General features: G+C 44.0%; 1 protein-coding gene across 5 annotated transcripts in view; it reads right to left on the reverse strand.

Moving 5' to 3' along the window:
- Nucleotides 1–7604, reverse strand: part of LOC125451688 (ATP-binding cassette sub-family C member 8-like) — a 156669-nt gene extending 149065 nt beyond the window's left edge. For 2 of the 5 annotated variants that reach the window (XM_059645866.1, XM_048529166.2), the window contains exon 1: nt 6427–7411. The gene's annotated coding sequence lies outside the window, so the exon portion shown is untranslated. The other 3 variants (XM_048529167.2, XM_048529168.2, XM_048529169.2) reach the window with 3 other exon arrangements.
- Between the last annotated feature and the right edge of the window lie 11200 nt (nt 7605–18804).

The raw sequence follows: 18804 nt of genomic DNA on the forward strand, positions 1-18804 counted from the left end.
GGGACTAGATTTGTTAAGGATAGCTGGTTGGCATGGAGAAGTTGGTCCAAAGGGTCTGTTTCGTGCTTTATGACTCTAGAGTCATTGGAATTGCCCTGGGCATAACCCGATAAGGAGTAAAGGTAAATAAAAAATGAATTGCATTGGGATTGGATCTGCCAGTTTGTGCCTAGAAGTTCATAACTCTATTAATTCATTCAAAGAGAAAACAAGCAAGGCTCGCTCTAGATGGAACAGTTGCTTCATCAGCACAACCATACAACAACCCTAAGGATCCAGAACTAATCCCCGAGGAAGGAGGAGGACAACTCAAAAGGGTGCACTGTCCCATACTTGCTTTGGACCGGGATAGGGTCAAATTCTGACCCAGCAGTGGGTTTGTGCACATCAGCCAAAACAGCAGCGGAAACTGGGAATAGCACTGCACACTTGGAAGACCAGCTTTCAAAGGCTGTGACATTCCAGGCCTCAAACTTTCAGGAGGAATGTGAGAGACCAGGATAATGTCACATGCCAGACTGACAGTAAGCCTCTGGAGTTATCTGTAACACGACAAATGCTGGAGGTGAATACAGAGCACCTAATGGCTATTTGCTACACAGATCACTTGTCTGGATGGAATCTTATACAAGAAAGTTCATAACCACCGTACCTTTTAGCATTATCAGCAATGGACAGCAACCTATGCAGTTTGAATTCTTGTCAACCATCAATCAATATCACTACCACCACTGGTAATCAGTCTAATTTGACACTGGCGTTCACTCAACTGTTGTTTGTGATCAGGGCATCCTCCAGCATAGAATCCCTACATTGTGGAAGGCCATTCAGCCCATCAAGTCCACATTACCCCTCCAAATAGTAGTGCACCCAGACCCAAACTACCCCTGTAAACCCTGCATTTCCCATGGCTAATCCACCTGACTTGCACACTCCTGAACACCATGGGCAACTTCCCATGGTCAATCCACCTAACATGCACATCTTTGGACTGTGGGTGGAAACTAGCGCGCCCAGAAGAAACCCACACAGACACGGGGAGAACATGCAAACTCCACACAGACGGTCGCTCAAGGGTGGCATCGAACCCAGGTGCCTGGCACTGTTAGCGAGCAGTGCTATCCACTGAACCATCGCATGTGTCACTATAAAGCGCCTCCAAAAGGTCTCACATTCTCACACCCTTCCCACCCCACTGTTGCCACCACCCCAGTTCTCAAGCTTTGGGATTATAGCTATTTTTAAAATTAAAATGGGTCACAATGGGAAAAGATTTGGGAAGTTGTGTACACTTCATTCAGGGTAGTATCTTCTCCTAGCACAGAGCTGTCTACTGTCCCTTGCCGTTCTTTTTGTAATTCAGCATCGTCATGACACTGTTACTGCTGCGCATCATAGCCAATAGACACTCTTTCTCCTACTCTTTGTAAACTGATAAGCTTCCCAGAGTGGGCCGTTCCTATGGCTTGGAGTGTTGCAGAGGACTCCAAGATTATCTGTCTTATCTGTCCTCTGTTCAATCCCTCTTCCAAGTGAATTTCTTTGTTCCTTTGATTCATATCAGCAAAACTGACTAATAATTTGACACCGGGCAAGTTTATAATGCTCGTTGCTGACTGGCAGTGTTAAATCATGGACAGCTGTATAGCTGAGTACCTCCATTATTTGATGATTAGCAGTGAATGACAGACAGGCTTATAACTCTCCAACTATATCAAACTCAAGTGGAGATTGGTTTAAAATCTCTCTCTCTCTCACACACACATACACAACAGATCACTAGAGAATAAGCAAAAAAGTGGAAAACACTTTGAATATTCAATGTTTTAATGAAGATCTGTAGCTCAGGTTGCGGTTGGAGTTGTTGGTTCATTTGCTGAGCTGAGTGGTTTCCATACAAACATTTCATCTCCCTTCGAGGTAACATCATCAGTGTCATGCAGCCTCTGTTGACGCACTGTTGTTCTGTCCTGCTCTGAATTTAGATAATCCGGTCTGCCAGGATGGGCAGTCTTGTTTCTGGTCTTGTATTGTAGCGGTACGTAGATGGGATCTATTTCAACATGTTTGTTAATTGCATCAGTGGTTGAAAACCTGGCCTCCAAGAATTGTTGTGTTGGTCTTTGTCTTGCACGTCCTGGTACTGTAACTTTGTCCAGTCAGATTGATGTCCTTCTATGTCGGACTGTATTGAAATGAGGGAGAAACAGTCTTGCCGTTTTGCTGCGAGTTGGTGTTCATATGTCCTGGTGGCGAGTTTCCCACCCATCTGTCCTATGTAGTGTTTCTCCATGAGAATTCCTGGAGGCCTGGCACTCAAACCAGAACTACTTGAATAAACATGCAGAGCTGGACCCCATATACCAATCACTAAGAAACCAATCTGGAAGTGATGTTACTCATCTTAGGGAACTGAGACACATAAATAGCAAGTGGAACAGAACACCAACACTTCATGAGAGTCACACTGATGATGTTACCTACTATGGTGACAGAGCGTCCAAAAACAAACTTACCTGCTCGGCGAGCAAGTCAACAACCCGAGCTACAAATCAGAGGGAAGAGGTGGGGTTTAGGGATAGTGTAGCTACGGAAGAGGGATTGTCCCCCTCCACTGACACCCTCATCCGCTTAGCCGAACTCGTCCTCACCCTCAACAACTTCTCTTTCAATTCCTCTCACTTCCTACAGACAAAGAGGGTGGCCATGGGTATCCGCATGGGCCCAAGCTATGCCTGCCTCTTTGTAGGTTACGTGGAACAATCACTCTTCCGTAGCTACAATGGCCCTAAACCCCACCTCTTCCCGCTGTTACATTGATGACTGTATCGACGCTGCCTCACGCTCCCACGAGGAGCTCGAACAGTTCATCCACTTCACCAACACCTTCTACCCCAACCTTCAGTTCACCTGGACCTTCTCTAATACTTCTCTGTTCTTCCTGGATCTCGCTGTCTCCATCTCCGGCAAGCACCTAGAAACCAATATCCATTTCAAGCCCACCGACTCCCACAGCTACCTAGAATACACATCCTCCCACCCACTTTCCTGCAAACATGCCATCGCCTATTCCTAATTCCTTTGCCTCTGCTGCATCTGCTCCTAGGATGAGGCATTCCATCTCAGATGTCCTCATTTTTCAAGGACCGCGATGTCCCCCCTTCAGTGGTGGAGAATGCCCTTAACCATGTCTCCCGCATTTCCCGCAACTCATCTCTCACATCCTGTCCCCCGCAATAACAACCAAAACAGAATCCTCCTCATCCTCACGTACCACCCCACCAACCTCCGGATCCAACGCATCATCCTCCGGCACTTCCACCATCTGCAATCCAACCCCACCACCAAAGACATTTTTCTCTCCCCGCCCTTATCTGCTTTCCGGAGGGACAACTCTCTTCATGACTCCCTTGTCCGCTCGACATTCCGCTCCAGGCCCACCACACCCAGCACTTTTCCCTGCAACGGCAGGAAGTGCTACACCTGCCCCTACACCTCCCCTCCTCACCCCATCCCAGGCCTCAAGAAGACTTTCCACATCAAGCAAATGTTCACCTGCACATCTGCTAGTGTGATATACTGCATCCACTGTTCCCATTGTGGCGTCCTCTACATCAGGGAAACCAAGCGGAGGCTTGGGAACGCTTTGCAGAACATCTACTGCACCTACCAGTCGTGAACCATTCCAACTCCTCCTCCCATTCCTCAGACGACATGTCCATCCTGGGCCTCCTGCAATGTCACAACAATGCCACCCGAAGGTTGCAGGAACAGCAACTCATATTCTGCTTGGGAACCCTGCAGCCCAATGGTATCAATGTGGACTTCACAAGCTTAAAAATCCCCCCTCCCCCTACCGCATCCCAAAAGCAGCCTAGCTCGTCCCCACCTCCCTAACTTGTCCTTCCTCCCAATTATCTCCCCCTCCCGCCTCAAGCCCCACCTGCATCTACCTACCTACTAACCTCATCCTGCCCCCTTGACCTGTCCGTCCTCCCTGGACTGACCTATCTCCTCCCTAACTCCCCACATACATTCACCTTTACTGGCTCCATCCCTGCATCTTAGACCTGTCTGTCTCATTGTCACCTATCTTCTCCTCTATCCACCTTCTATCCGCCTCCCCCTCTCTCCCTTTTTATTTCAGAACCCCCTTCCCCTACCCCATTTCTGAAGAGGGGTCTAGGCCCGAAACTTCAGCGTTCTTGCTCCTCTGATGCTGCTAGGCCTGCAATGTTCATCCAGCTCTACATCTTGTTATCTTAAATAAATTGTTACCTGTTGGCTGTAAAGTGAGTACCAAGGATTTATTTTATTTTACCACAAGAAGTTTCTGAAAGGCAGGTAACACCACTTTTCACACTCCTTTTACTGATTATAGGGTGAGGTGCTCCTCTTTGGGTGTTTTAGTTTTAATTCACAGAATGGGGATCAACCTCTGCTTTATAACAGTTGTGGCTACACCTGCATCTACCACTTCCTCTGGAAGTTCATTCCACACACAAACCAGCCTGTGTAAAAACGTTCCCCATCAGGTCTCTTAAATCTTTCTCCTCTCACCTGAAAATTATGTCCCCTAGTTTTGAACTCCCCTACCCTAAGGAAAAGACCCTTGTTGTTTATCTTATCTATACTCATGATTTTGTCATCCTCTATAAAGTCACCTTGCAATCTCTTGCGCTCCAGTGAAAAATGTCCCAGCCTATCTTCAAACCCTGCATTCCTGGTAACATCCTGCTAAGTCTTTTCCAAGCCCTCCCCAGTTTAATAATATCGTTCCTATAACAGGGTGACCGGAACCGCACAGAATACTTGGTTAACTTTCTTAGTTAATCAGGTTATTAGCATTCATTTTCACAAAAAGAACACGCAACATATTTAATATATTCTACTTGTGTGAAATAGTTGTGAAAACAAGTCTTAGTCAATGGGCTACATTTACATTAAAAATCTACAGTTTCCTTAGCCTTACAAGTTATCAGCAACTCCTAAAGCAATGTGCATGATGCTCCTATATTCCCCCAGTATTTTTTAATAAAAAGGGAGGAAGAAATTCCTTAATTAAAACAACTTCCAACTCTTAAAAAACTTTGTTAATTTATAGAATTCTATTTTATTCTCTAAATGCAAAGAATAAATGTTATAAATAGTTGTTAAAGTTATAAAGAAAGAGATTCCTTTCACTTCCATGGTATCTCATTGATATTAGGTTGTAAATTGATCCTAGGACTCCCATATCATTAACAGTCATTTTAAATTTTCAACTTAAATTCTACACAGTAAGCAGACCATTCCACAATTCCATCCCTCAGGTTGGCTAAAAAATTTTAAAAATTATAAAAGTTAAAAATGAATCTTAAGAAATAGGAAATCAACACAAGATGTAATCAATTTCCAAAGTCATTTTATAGTTTATAACAAGTCTGCAAGAAGTTCAGCTTACAATTGTACGTGTATGTTCTCAAAATAAATAATCTCATGCAATTTATTTAATTCTTGTATGAAATTGGTCACCTTCCCACTATCATAACTGTGCCAACAGCTCGGTAAATTATATTGATGAATTGCGACAAATTTGGAAATACGCAAAAGATCACCAATATTAAATCTAAGAAGTCAAAATGTAGCTACAGACTGTCACCCTGTCCCAACAAATTTATGTAATAAGCAAACGAGGCATACAAACACGAGTGTCCCAAATTCAATTCCCACATTGCACTGCTGTTAGACATATCGTTGGGGTTAATTGTAGAATCCCACCACTGTATAAGGAGGTCATTCGGCCCATCGAGTCCTCTTCGACCCTCTGAAGAGAATTCCACCCAGGGCCACCCTTCTCACGTATCTCTGTAACCCTGCATTTCTCAAGGTTAAATCACCTAGTCTAGATATCATGGGCAATTTAGCATGATCAATACTCCTAACATGCACATTTTTGGAAAGTGGGAGGAAACAGGAGCACCTGGAGGAAACCCATCCAGACATGGTGAGAATGTCTGTGTGGCGTTTGCACAGTCACCTGAGGCTGAAATCAAAGCCCTCCTTGGCACTGTGAGACAACAGTACTAACCAGTGAACCACCATGCCAAGATGCTGCATTCAAATCTCACTACCACAAGAAAGTGCAAAATCAGCTCAACTATCTAATCTTGAGAAAGATGGATTGGGTATTAATAGTCTCCACTGTTGAACTGCCTTTGAATACCCAACATTCAGGCACACGTAAGATACCTAGCAGGAAACAATACAGCAAACTAGCAATCACCATTCAATAGAAAAAATTTGCAAAAGGACAGAAAAATTCCATTGAAAGCTCTGTTTCCACCTCTCTCACCTTTTGCAAATAGAGTGGTTTCAGTTCAGTTGAACACTTTTAGCAAAGCTAAAATGTTCTTTTAAACAGTTATATAGACGAAACATGCTCACCAATATGCCTCTGTTGTTCAAGCGTAACCCAATGATTTCAAACCAGCAACTCTGACAGCCCGAAATGTCAGCTTTCCTGTTCCTAAGATGCTGCTTGGCCTGCTGTGTTCATCCAGCTCTACACATTCGTTGCCTCTGACAGCTAGCTACTTTTGACAGATCTGGAAACGGTGAATGTGGTCGAATCAAATTCCAGGAAAAAGAAGTTCTAAAGAAGAGTCTTACTAAACTCGAAACGTAACTCTCTTTCTCTCTCCACAGATGTTGCCAGACGGAGCTTCTACAGAATCACCTGTTTTTTTATCTCAGATTTCTAGCATCTGTGGCAGCTTGCTGTTATTCCAGGAAAAAAAAAAGCTTTTTGGTTAGCATTTATTGAAAATTGATTGCACCATTACCGTGGCCATAATAGACAGCGTTTCAGTAAACTCATTAGATTTTCAGGTATTGGTATTTCCATTCCCCATGCGTCAAATCGTGCTTATATTTTAAGAGTATATCAGAAAACATCCGGCTCAAAGAAATGTTCCACGCTCAGAAAACCAAGTCGCTCTGCACAAGCAGATTTGAGTGAAGCACGTCATGTTACATTTCGTGGGTACATGCAGCAAAATTTCTGCCAGGTTTTGAGTCAGATGCAGTGACAGGTTATCTCTTCACATCACAGCACCCTGGACGAATCCCAATCATTTCTGATTTGCAATTACCACAACGTTCCGCTCCGTCTTCGAAATTGTCACAGGACTTAACACAGCAGTTAGATCAGCCGGCCTTTAAAGGGTCAGCAATATGCAACGACACATGTGTGGATTAAATACTTAAAAGAGTTGCACATTTGATTGCAAGCAAATAAAGCATTTTAGAGGGCGGAATATATCATTGATCATACTTGCACAGACGCCACCTTTCAGCAGCTGGACGCATTCAGCGGCGGGGCCTAACAGTCCTCGGCTTTGCCGAGGAGACGCAACCGCCATCCCGTGCACGCAGCCGCCCACACTACCTCACCTGAGCTCAGACCGCCGGTGACGTAACTGAACGATAAACGGTTAACCGCGCGCGAGGCAAAGAATAAACCGCCGCAAGCCTGAGACGGCGCGAGCGTCATTTCCCGGACCGTTCGGTTACTGGAAAGAACAAAGGGCAAGCGGTTGTGTAAGAGCATCGGAGGGGGGGAGGGAGGGAAACGGAGTCGGGCCTTTGCTGAGCTCTTTCCTTTGAAAGTGAATTAACAGCTCGCACTCAAAAAAAAAATCAGCCTTTCTATTCAGATATGGCACTACATAACTCCGGAGCAAGTTGGACTTCAACCCCAGTCACCTGGTTCAACAAGAGGGATACAAATGCTATGCCACAAGAACCATACCCTTTCTGTCATTCACCTGTCAAGGTTTAATTCAAGGTATTTTTAATCAACCTGTCAAAACAAAACTGCTGGAGCAAGTGAGACTTGAACCTACAATCACCTGGCTGAGAAACTGCCATTGCACCAGAAGAACTGTAACATTTTCTGTGATTGCCTACTCAACACAATTCAAGACATAATAACCTAACTGGCAGTAACTAACTGATACTTGTTACAAACAAAAACAAATTGCTGGAGAAACTCAGCAGGTCTGGCAGTATCCATGAAGAAGAAGCAGAGTTAACATTTCAAGTCCAGTGGCCCATCTTTAGAACTGATAGTAGCAAGGAAAATGTGATATATATTGCTGAAGATGAGTTGGGAGAGGGAGTAAGCAGATAGGCAGCAATGGAGCCAAAAGAGAGACAGCTAGGTGGTTGAAGGGATGGATCATGGGAAGCCAGAGGGGGAAAGAAAAGCTGATAAATGGGGATTATAAATAGGTAAAAATGGGCTGGCTGTGCTGAAAGCAACCCATGTTATGACAGGGCCTGAGTTGTGATGGTGAATAAGGGACATAAAAGATCATTTTCTACAATTATTGAACTCAACATTGAGTCCTGAAGGTTGCAGTGTCTCCAAGTAGAAAATATTTATTGATTATGGCTATTATTTATTACTATTTTCAAATGGCTGTTGCAACTTTTGAAATAAAGGCTTTAGGAATGATGGATAAAATGAAATCAAACTGGAGACACAAGACTGAACTACATTTATTTCTTCAGGACAAATGATTAGGCTTATGATACATGACTTACTGAAAATGAAAAGTTAATGATTTTACCCAAATATCTTTAATTTTCTAGCTGTTAATTAATAAGCTGAATACATATTCTTTCATGACAAGGCTAAAATTTATTACTTATCATCCTTACCCTTGATTGACTGGCTTATTCAACCATTTCAGTGGATAAAATCAACCAATCGCATTGCTGAGTCAGGAATCTCTTGTCGGCCAGATCAAGAAGTTGTGACAGACTTCTTTCCCAAATGACATTAATGAATCAGATTAGTTTTTATGACAATTGAGAGTCATCTAGTTCTAGAATTTAAATTTCAATAAATTAATTCTATCAGCTACCATCATGAGATTTGAATCAATTTCTCCAAAGCATTAGCAGACATTGGACCAGTCTATAAAACTATGAAACTGCCTTTGACTTGAGGGGTTGTAGTAGCTCAAGAAGCCCAGCTGGAAAGGAACTTTATTGTTAAACACCAAAATAGAGCCACTAGTCATTGTGTAATAGGTTCCCAGCCCAGGAAAGACAGTTTTGCAGATCTATCCATGGTTTAGCTTTATTTTTTCTATATTATACCCAGAAGTGCTCTCACACACCAAAAATCACCGTGACTTTTTTTTGTTTGTTTTGTTTTAAACTACTAACCATCGTCAGTAAAAACACCCATGCAGCCAATTAAATACCTACATGCAAAAACCCATTAAGGGCAATGCATAGCATCAAAGGTGAGAGGGAATTAAGGAGAGATGGAAAGGGTTAAGTCAGAATGGAATTGGAAGAGTTGATAAAGTACTGTATTCCCTCACAACTGGGTCTGCTATAAAGGAATCAGAGACACAAATTTAGTTTTGAGTTGAGATCAGACTTTTTTTTATTCATTCGCAAGATACAGTCTTGTGTCTTGGAGTCAACCACATTGCAATGGGTTGGAGTGACACAGAAAGGGACCCCGAAGGGCCGACCCCACATACACTCCACTACGAAGGAAAACCAGAAGTGAGGCAGTCCACATCAACGGACTCCAGAGTTTAAAAACCAGGTGGGAAAACACACTGACACTTCATCGGAGGCTGCACTGATGATGTTACCCAGCATGGTAATGAAACATCTGCGGAACAACAAACCAGCTCGGCGAGCCAACCAACCTGAACACCCACAACCCGAGCTGAAAATCTATTCTAAAAACTTATCTCCTACACTCAATGCACAGGCCAATAAAGGCGAGCATACCAAATGTCTTCTTCACTATCCTATCTACCTGCACTCCAAGCTCTCTGTTCAACAACACTCACCAGGACCTTACCATTAAGTGTATAAGTCCTGCCCTGATTTGCCTTTCGAAGATGCAGCACCTCAAATGTATCTAAATTAAAGTCCATCTGCCACTCCTCAGCCCATTGGCCCATCTGATCAAGATCTATTGTAGTCTGAAGTAACCTCTCTCAATATCCACTACACCTCCAATTTTGGTGTTATCTGCAAACTTACTAACCATATCTCCTATGTTCACATCCAAATCATTTATATAGATGACAAAAAGCAGTGGGCCCGTATGGCACACTGCTAGTCAGAGACCTGCTGTCTGAATAGCAACCCTCCACCACCACCCTCTGTCTTCTTTCTTTGAGCCACGTAGGCCAGATATTCTTTTACTAAAGAACATTAGTGAACTAGATGGGTCTGAGTCTGCTTTTTTAAAAAAAACATACTATTTTGCTAATCAACCTTTTCTAAGATGTTATTTCCCACCTTTGGACTGGTGGGATTGAACCTAGGCCTCCTAGTTCAAAGATTAGGGATACTCTCACTGTGCCATAAAGGGGTCCTTAGGTCTGCTTTTCCAAAACAACATGCACTGTATTAACCTATTTTTCTAATCAGCCTGTTCAGAGATGTTATTACACATCTCTGGAGCTGTTGGGACTTGAACTGTCCCAGTGCAGGGGTAAGGACACTTCCACTGTGGCACAAGAGGGATAAGGGCTCAGGTGATGAGTTCCAGGTGGGCAGGCTGTTGCCTGTTGCCAAGAGAATTCATACTGAACGAGCTCCACAGGGAGATTAATTCATTATTTACCTGGGGACCTTGTAGAGGTTATGACAAGGGGCTTGACTGATTTCTCATATAAAATATATTATGGCTTGGGTTACCTCAATATTTGATTTTTTTAAAAGGTAACTGGTCTCTCTGTAGGCAAGAACCTCACTTTCAAATAAGTAAATTGACATTGTAAGGGTGCTGTGGGAAAAGGAAGTTCAATGTCAGGAGGGATCAGTGATGGGCAGTGGCTGCAAGACAGAGCTGGTCGTGAGAGAAGTGGTTAGGGAGCTGGAGAAGCGCGCAACTGGAAGGTCAATGAGATTAAAGGCTCGCAACAATCAGAAAGGTCAGAATGCAAGATGTGAGGTAAGTGGAAAGTATTAGAAGAGGAAAATGACTATAATTCTTTTAGATTTTTAAAATTTATAATTTGTTTAATTTACCAAGTAGGAATTTTACACTGTCAGTATTTGACTCTTAGGATATAATGTTTTATGCAAGCAGTATACTATGGATGCTAGTAATCCGAAATAAAAATTGAAAATGCTGCAGAAACTCAACAGGTCTGGCAGCATCTGTAGAGAGAGAAACAGTGTTCATGTTTCAAGTCTAATATGATTCTTCATCAGAAATTTTTAATACTTTCTCTCATACACAACGGAACAACAAATTTACCATTGGTGTTAATGGGAAAGTATGATTCAATTAAAGTTGTTTTAATTGAAGTCCTGAGGTTCACTGTACTGTGAAATAGTGCCATCTAGTTGTAAGGACCAGTATTTCATTAAGAGACTGACGTAGATGGTATTTGAGCATGGGACCCTGTGGAATCCCCATCATAGCATCCGTAGCACATTCAGAAGAACTTGCCTGGGAAATTGAATTTTCAACTGTGCAATTCTTCTGTGTCTGGAATCCTTTGCGAGTCTCCATTTAAATCGGAATCATCAGGAAAATTTGGACTATTGAATATACAGTCTAACTCCCATGTAAGAATTAATCTGACCCGTATTTACCTCATAGACTTCCAACAATACCTCCCCCAAACCCCTTACACTCCTGACCCAAACCCCCCTCAGGACTTTACCACCCCCAGTCCCAGCCACTGGACCAGACACCCACCCTCCACAAGGCATGACTGAACTACCCATAATGCTAAACTGGATAGAACCTGTTGCAACTAGATACCCCGCACGGCCCGTTTCTATCTCCTTCCCAAAATCCACAAACCTGCCTGCCCTGGTCGACCCATCGTCTCAGCCTGCTCCTGCCCCACCGAACTCATCTCCACCTATCTGGACTCCATTTTCTCCCCTTTGGTCCAGGAACTCCCCACCTACGTCCGTGACACCACCCACGCCCTCCACCTCCTCCAGGACTTCCAATTCCCTGGCCCCCAACACCTCATATTCACCATGGACGTCCAGTCCCTGTACACCTGCATTCCGCATGGAGATGGCCTCAAGGCCATCTTGCTTCTTCCTGTCCCGCAGGCCCGACCAGTCCCCCTCCACCGACACTCTCATCCGCCTAGCTGAACTCGTCCTCACACTCAACAACTTCTCTTTTGACTCCTCCCACTTCCTACAGACTAAGGGGGTGGCCATGGGCACCCGCATGGGCCCCAGCTATGCCTGCCTCTTTGTAGGTTACGTGGAACAGTCCCTCTTCCGCACCTACACAGGCCCCAAACCCCACCTCTTCCTCCGGTACATTGATGACTGTATCGGCGCCGCCTCTTGCTCCCCAGAGGAGCTTGAACAGTTCATCCACTTCACCAACACCTTCCACCCCAACCTTCAGTTCACCTGGGCCATCTCCAGCACATCCCTCACCTTCCTGGACCTCTCAGTCTCCATCTCAGGCAACCAGCTTGTAACTGATGTCCACTTCAAGCCCACCGACTCCCACAGCTACCTAGAATACACCTCCTCCCACCCACCCTCCTGCAAAAATTCCATCCCCTATTCCCAATTCCTCCGCCTCCGCCGCATCTGCTCCCACGACAAGACATTCCACTCCCGCACATCCCAGATGTCCAAGTTCTTTAAGGACCGCAACTTTCCCCCCACGGTGATCGAGAACGCCCTTGACCGCGTCTCCCGCATTTCCCGCGACACATCCCTCACACCCCGCCCCCGCCACAACCGCCCCAAGAGGATCCCCCTCGTTCTCACACACCACCCTACCAACCTCCGGATACAACGCATTATCCTCCGACACTTCCGCCATTTACAATCCGACCCCACCACCCAAGACATTTTTCCATCCCCTCCCCTGTCTGCTTTCCGGAGAGACCACTCTCTCCGCGACTCCCTTGTTCGCTCCACACTGCCCTCCAACCCCACCACACCCGGCACCTTCCCCTGCAACCGCAGGAAATGCTACACTTGTCCCCACACCTCCTCCCTCACCCCCATCCCAGGCCCCAAGATGACATTCCACATCAAGCAGAGGTTCACCTGCACATCTACCAATGTGGTATACTGCATCCACTGTACCCGGTGCGGCTTCCTCTACATTGGGGAAACCAAGCGGAGGCTTGGAGACCGCTTTGCAGAACACCTCCGCTCAGTTCGCAAAAAACAACTGCACCTCCCAGTCGCAAACCATTTCCACTCCCCCTCCCATTCTCTTGATGACATGTCCATCATGGGCCTCCTGCACTGCCACAATGATGCCACCCGAAGGTTGCAGGAACAGCAACTCATATTCCGCCTGGGAACCCTGCAGCCATATGGTATCAATTTGGACTTCACCAGTTTCAAAATCTCCCCTTCCCCTACTGCATCCCTCAACCAGCCCAGTTCGTCCCCTCCCCCCACTGCACCACACAACCAGCCCAGCTCTTCCCCCCCACCCACTGCATCCCAAAACCAGTCCAACCGGTCTCTGCCTCCCTAACCGGTTCTTCCTCTCACCCATCCCTTCCTCCCACCCCAAGCCGCACCCCCCGCTACCTACTAACCTCATCCCACCTCCTTGACCTGTCCGTCTTCCCTGGACTGACCTATCCCCTCCCTACCTCCCCACCTACACTCTCTCCACCTATCTTCTTTACTCTCCATCTTCGGTCCGCCTCCCCCTCTCTCCCTATTTATTCCAGTTCCCTCCCCCCATCCCCCTCTCTGATGAAGGGTCTAGGCCCGAAACGTCAGCTTTTGTGCTCCTGAGATGCTGCTTGGCCTGCTGTGTTCATCCAGCCTCACATTTAAGCAACTAGATACAACTTGACAGCCCCTCGCCCATTGACCTAGCCCAATACAAACCCTCCTGCCACACTCACACCAAGAGACCCAATCTCTCCAATTTGCCCAAAGCATTTCATCACTTACCTGGCACCCTGGCCCTTTCCACTTGCCATCCTACACATCTGGTACCTAGCTGGCATCCTACTAACCTCACACTCTAACCTCATCTCATCTGGCATTCTACCCTTGGCATGCTATCTCCTCTCAAGCTGGCACTCTGGCAAGTTGGTACTGCATTTACCTCAAACCCCATCCACTTGGCACTCTAACCACCTGGCAGCCTATCCCCGTGCCCATCCAAAACACTTACATAAACTTAAAGTTTGACAACAACATCAAAGGGGGTATCAGGATCTTTAAATTCCAGAATATGGTAGCTGACTGCTGTGAAAAAGTGCTATCGTTTCCCTTCCTCTAATCTGTGCTACAAAAGAAACTGTCTGAATAAAATACAGCTCTGTATTTCTGAGGGAGGCCTGAGTGGAGCCTTCTTTCAGACACATGGTGCTGCCTTCTTTTGTAAAACAGAAGGATCTGTGTTAGATTACCTAAAGCAAGCCTAAATTTGGTAATGCAGTTTCCTTTCCTCCTTTGTGTGAGTAATTGGCTCCAGAATTTTAACATTTATTAAACCGTATTTGTTCATTTATGTTTCTTAATTATTGCTCAATTTGTTGCAGATCATTTTTGGATATATTGTGGCAATATTGTGTTTTAAATGTGAGTTTGCTCGCTGAGCTGGAAGGTTAGTTTTCAGACGTTTAGTGATGTTACCTAGAGTGGTGACATCATCAGTGAGCCTCCGACGAAGCGCTGGTGTTATGTCCCGCTTTCTACCCAAGGAAACCTAACCAGATAAATAGAAAGCGGGACATAACACCAGCGCTTCGTCGGAGGCTCACTGATGATGTTACCTAGAATGGTGACGAAATGTCTGAAAACTAACCTTCCAGCTCAGCCAGCAAACTCACATCCAGAACCTCAACCTGAGCTACAAATCTTCTCAAAACTCGCTATTGTGTTTTAAAGAAAATTTTTGTTTCACAACCTTGAGATATCAAATAACACTATTCATGTATTCTTCATGTGAAGTGAAGTCACTTTTGATATGGGGAAATACCACAAATAATTTTCTTTATATTCTTTATGTAATTAACAAATAATTCCTGCTTTGGTATTTTCAGTTTAGTGTTACATTAAACTCATGTCTAGCCTCAAATCCCAAGAATGCTCTTAATTATCAATCTGTTAGTTACTTTTCTCCCATTAACTTTCAGTATACCTCTTATGAGATGTCCTGGCTTCGAGAGTACTACTGTCAGACTGATGGCTAGTTACCCAAATGGCAATGTGATCATGATCTGTGTTTGAAGGATAAATGTTGGCCAGGTCCCTGAGGATTATTCATTTTCTCTCATGTGAAATTGTGCCATGGGATCAATTGCATCCATTTCTAATGAAACCATTTAGTGTCCAATCCAACACAGTCTCTTCCAAAAATGCAGCTGGAGCATTAGCCTAGATTCTTGTGCTCAAGCCTTTTGAGTGAAACTCAATTCTCTGGCTTCTGATTTGAAGGCAAAATCACTACCAAAGGAGTTGAGCGGGTGGAGAGAATCAATTTCCTCTGGATGCACAACGGCCTGGTATGGACTGTAAGAAACTACAAAAGGTGGTGTGCACAGCCCAGGCCGTCACAGAAGCCAACGTTCCATCCATGGACTCTATTTACATGGCTCGCTGCTGTGGAAAGGTGGCCAACATCATCAAACATCCTCTCACCCTGCTAATGACCTCCTACAACCTCTTCTGTCAGGCAGAAGATACAGAAGCCTGAACACCCGCAAAAGCAGGTTCAGGAACAGCTTCTTTCTGGCCATTATCAGAATGTTGAATGGACTTCTGGCCTCAAATAATGTAATCTGCATAAAAACCTAAGTCTTTTTGATCTGTACATCCTTTGCTTGCTGTGATCTGCCTGTACCACTTGTAAACAAGACTTTTCACTGTATTTTGGTACACGTTACAATAAAATCAATCAATCACATCTGACACATGACTTTCTTATCAATTCACAGGATAAGGGCATAACTGGTTAGGCCAGTGTTTATTTCCCCGTTCTTAATTTTCTTTTAGCAGGTGGTGGTGAGCTGCTTTATTGAACCACTGCAGTTCATGTGGAGGTAGGCCCACAATGCAATGTGAGAGGAATTCCAGGATTTTGACCCAGCGACAGAGAAGAATCAGCATGTATTTCCAAGTCAGGCGGTGAGTGGCTTGGAGGGGAACCTGCAGGTATTGATGTTCCCATGTATCTGCTACCCTTCTTTTTCGGGATGGAAGTAGCTATGGGTTTGGAAGGTGCTGTCTAAGAACTTTGATGGATTTCTGCAGTGTATCTTATAGTACACACTGCTGCTACTGAGTGTTGGTTGTGGAGGGCATGGATGCTTGTGGATGTGGTGCCAACAGGTGGGCTGCTTTGTCCTGGAGTGTTAAACATATGAACAGCAAGAGTCTCAAAACTTGCTCGAAATAATAACATACATGAGAATAGCTTGAACAAGTGTTCACTCTTTTCTTGTGAGAAAATGCCGACATTCCATTCACTAATTTGTTATGCATGTTAATTGGGTGCACCAATTAATATATAGTTAATAGCAGGTACAAAAACATGCCCTTTCAGTACAATTCAGTATACTGCATTACTGTTCTGTTTCAGGTTTTTGTGATTATTTGATTTTGAATTCTTTGCCCCATAAGTCTAGGAAATCATCTATTTTCTCGGTGATTTTCCATTATCTGTTATCTTCTTGGCCACTGTAGAAGAGATCATAATGCATTTTATAACCCATGGAATTCCTGACATAGTGAGTTACTGTTGTCAATGAAAATATATTAAATGGGTACAGGGTTTGCCATTGGTCAAGAAGGAAATTTGGAAATCTCTCAACTAATTTATCGACATATAGTTCACTGTGACCAGTGTAAAATTAGCATTTTTGAAGCCCGGACATTTCAGAAGAAGTGTTGAGAAAGTGAATGGGGAAGAAAAGTAAATGACAAATCAATGAACAAGAGAATTATTGGGGATGGGGGAACATATAAGTTAATTTTAGTTCAACTCCAAACTGAAAATATCTTTGCAACAGATATTATTAATTATTAAATTAATGTAAATATGCAGATACACTGAACCACTTAATCACTATGTTATTTATGTTCAGAGTTCCACCTTAGACATTTTTTACAGTGTATGGGGATTCTGCCTATACTGCCTAATATCCAACTGGTTGTGACTCAAACAATTCAAGCCTTCAGTGCCTGTGCTTCACCCTGGTCACTGTAATAGCTAAATAATCTGCTATAGTCTGAGTTAAGTACAATATCAAGACTGGGTTAATCATTCTGTTGTTGCAGCACGAAACATCTTTGCAACAGAACATTTCCAGGACCAAGGATCAGATAACCAACTCTGTTATCTGGATAAAGCAGGTATTGATGCAGTATTTGCCAAAAAAAAAGTTTTGGTACCTTCCTGATGTAGCAGAGACACTAACTGGATGATGTTTTGAATTTTATTTGTTGGAAGGCATTTCAAGGTCCAATAGATGGAATTTCAACCATAAAAGTGTAATTCAAAATGAAATTATTGTTTTTTCAGGAGGTGCTTATATTGCTTTCATGCTGCAGTAATCTTGTGCCTTCATTGCTTGAGTGTTTTATTGCAAGTAGGTCCTCCAGCTTGTACTACATGTGTTCTGTGGAAAAGGAAACATGTTCCTATATCCTGTATCCTGTATTCTGTTCTTGTATCCTTGTAGAGATAGAGAAGCATGGAATCCTCTATGCCACAATTAACATGGAGAAGGAAGAAGCAGTAAGTTTAAAAGAATGATCTACGTAACTTGATACTTCCATCGTTGTCCCTGAACTGACCCCTAAAGACAGCACTGACCTGCACTGTCACTTTCTCCCTGCCATTTTCGCTTGATGGTGGTTTTTGACCCCTAAAAAAAGTTCCACGTTCTTCAATACCACCTGTATATGGGGTAGTATATGGGACAGTTTTCATTGTTATGCCTGCGCTCCATACTTGCTGAGGATTTCGTAAGTTTCTTAACAGGGGGACGGTTCCCCCGCCAGTCCTGCCCTTTAAATCCTGCTGCATACCTAGATTTACTGACTAAACCAGCTTACATGCCTCACTCCTTGTCTGCATTGCCAATTGCAATTAAATCTGCTCTTGGCGATTTCACCACCTAACTTGCTCCACCATTCAGCTATTTGTCCACTAATACAACCATCTTTTTGACCTATTACCTCGCTATGCCTATCAAAGGGAAAAAGATTCATTGCGCAACAGGATTATGCTTAACAGTCAGCCAGCCTCTCTTTCCATTTTCCATATTTTTATACTGATAAAATGTTCAAAGAAACTTTTTTTTCAATGAACCTGTGAGTTTTTTCCACTGTTGCACACAGCAATACTCTGGAGATTTGACTTCAATTTTCCAGGGCCTCCAGGCCAATCCTGGGAGTGGGGGAGGTTGGCAACCCAACGGACCTGTACATGCAACGAAGAGAGAAGCAGCTCATGCCCCATGCACTGGTATGCGGTCACCCTCTCTACAATACAGTTCCAATGTATCTAGGTTCACCAAATGGGGACAAATATGGCACTTAAAATACTTCTCCAACTTTGCATGTGAAATATAACTTTCTGTCGAATTTAATTCGATTTGGATGGAACAATGCTGACATTTGGTAACAGTTCTAATGGTGTGTTTGCAACAATGTATTGTTAATATCAAGCAAGTATCTGGTCTGTCTTTAAATGTATCTCATTGACAGCAGAAATTATTTGATGCCAGAGAATTCAGCCATTCTCCTCAGACTGGCGGCTATTTCCGTGGCTTGAAGCCAAGGGCTCACATT

Source organism: Stegostoma tigrinum, chromosome 5 (assembly GCF_030684315.1).
Source record: "Stegostoma tigrinum isolate sSteTig4 chromosome 5, sSteTig4.hap1, whole genome shotgun sequence".
NCBI lineage: Eukaryota > Metazoa > Chordata > Chondrichthyes > Orectolobiformes > Stegostomatidae > Stegostoma > Stegostoma tigrinum.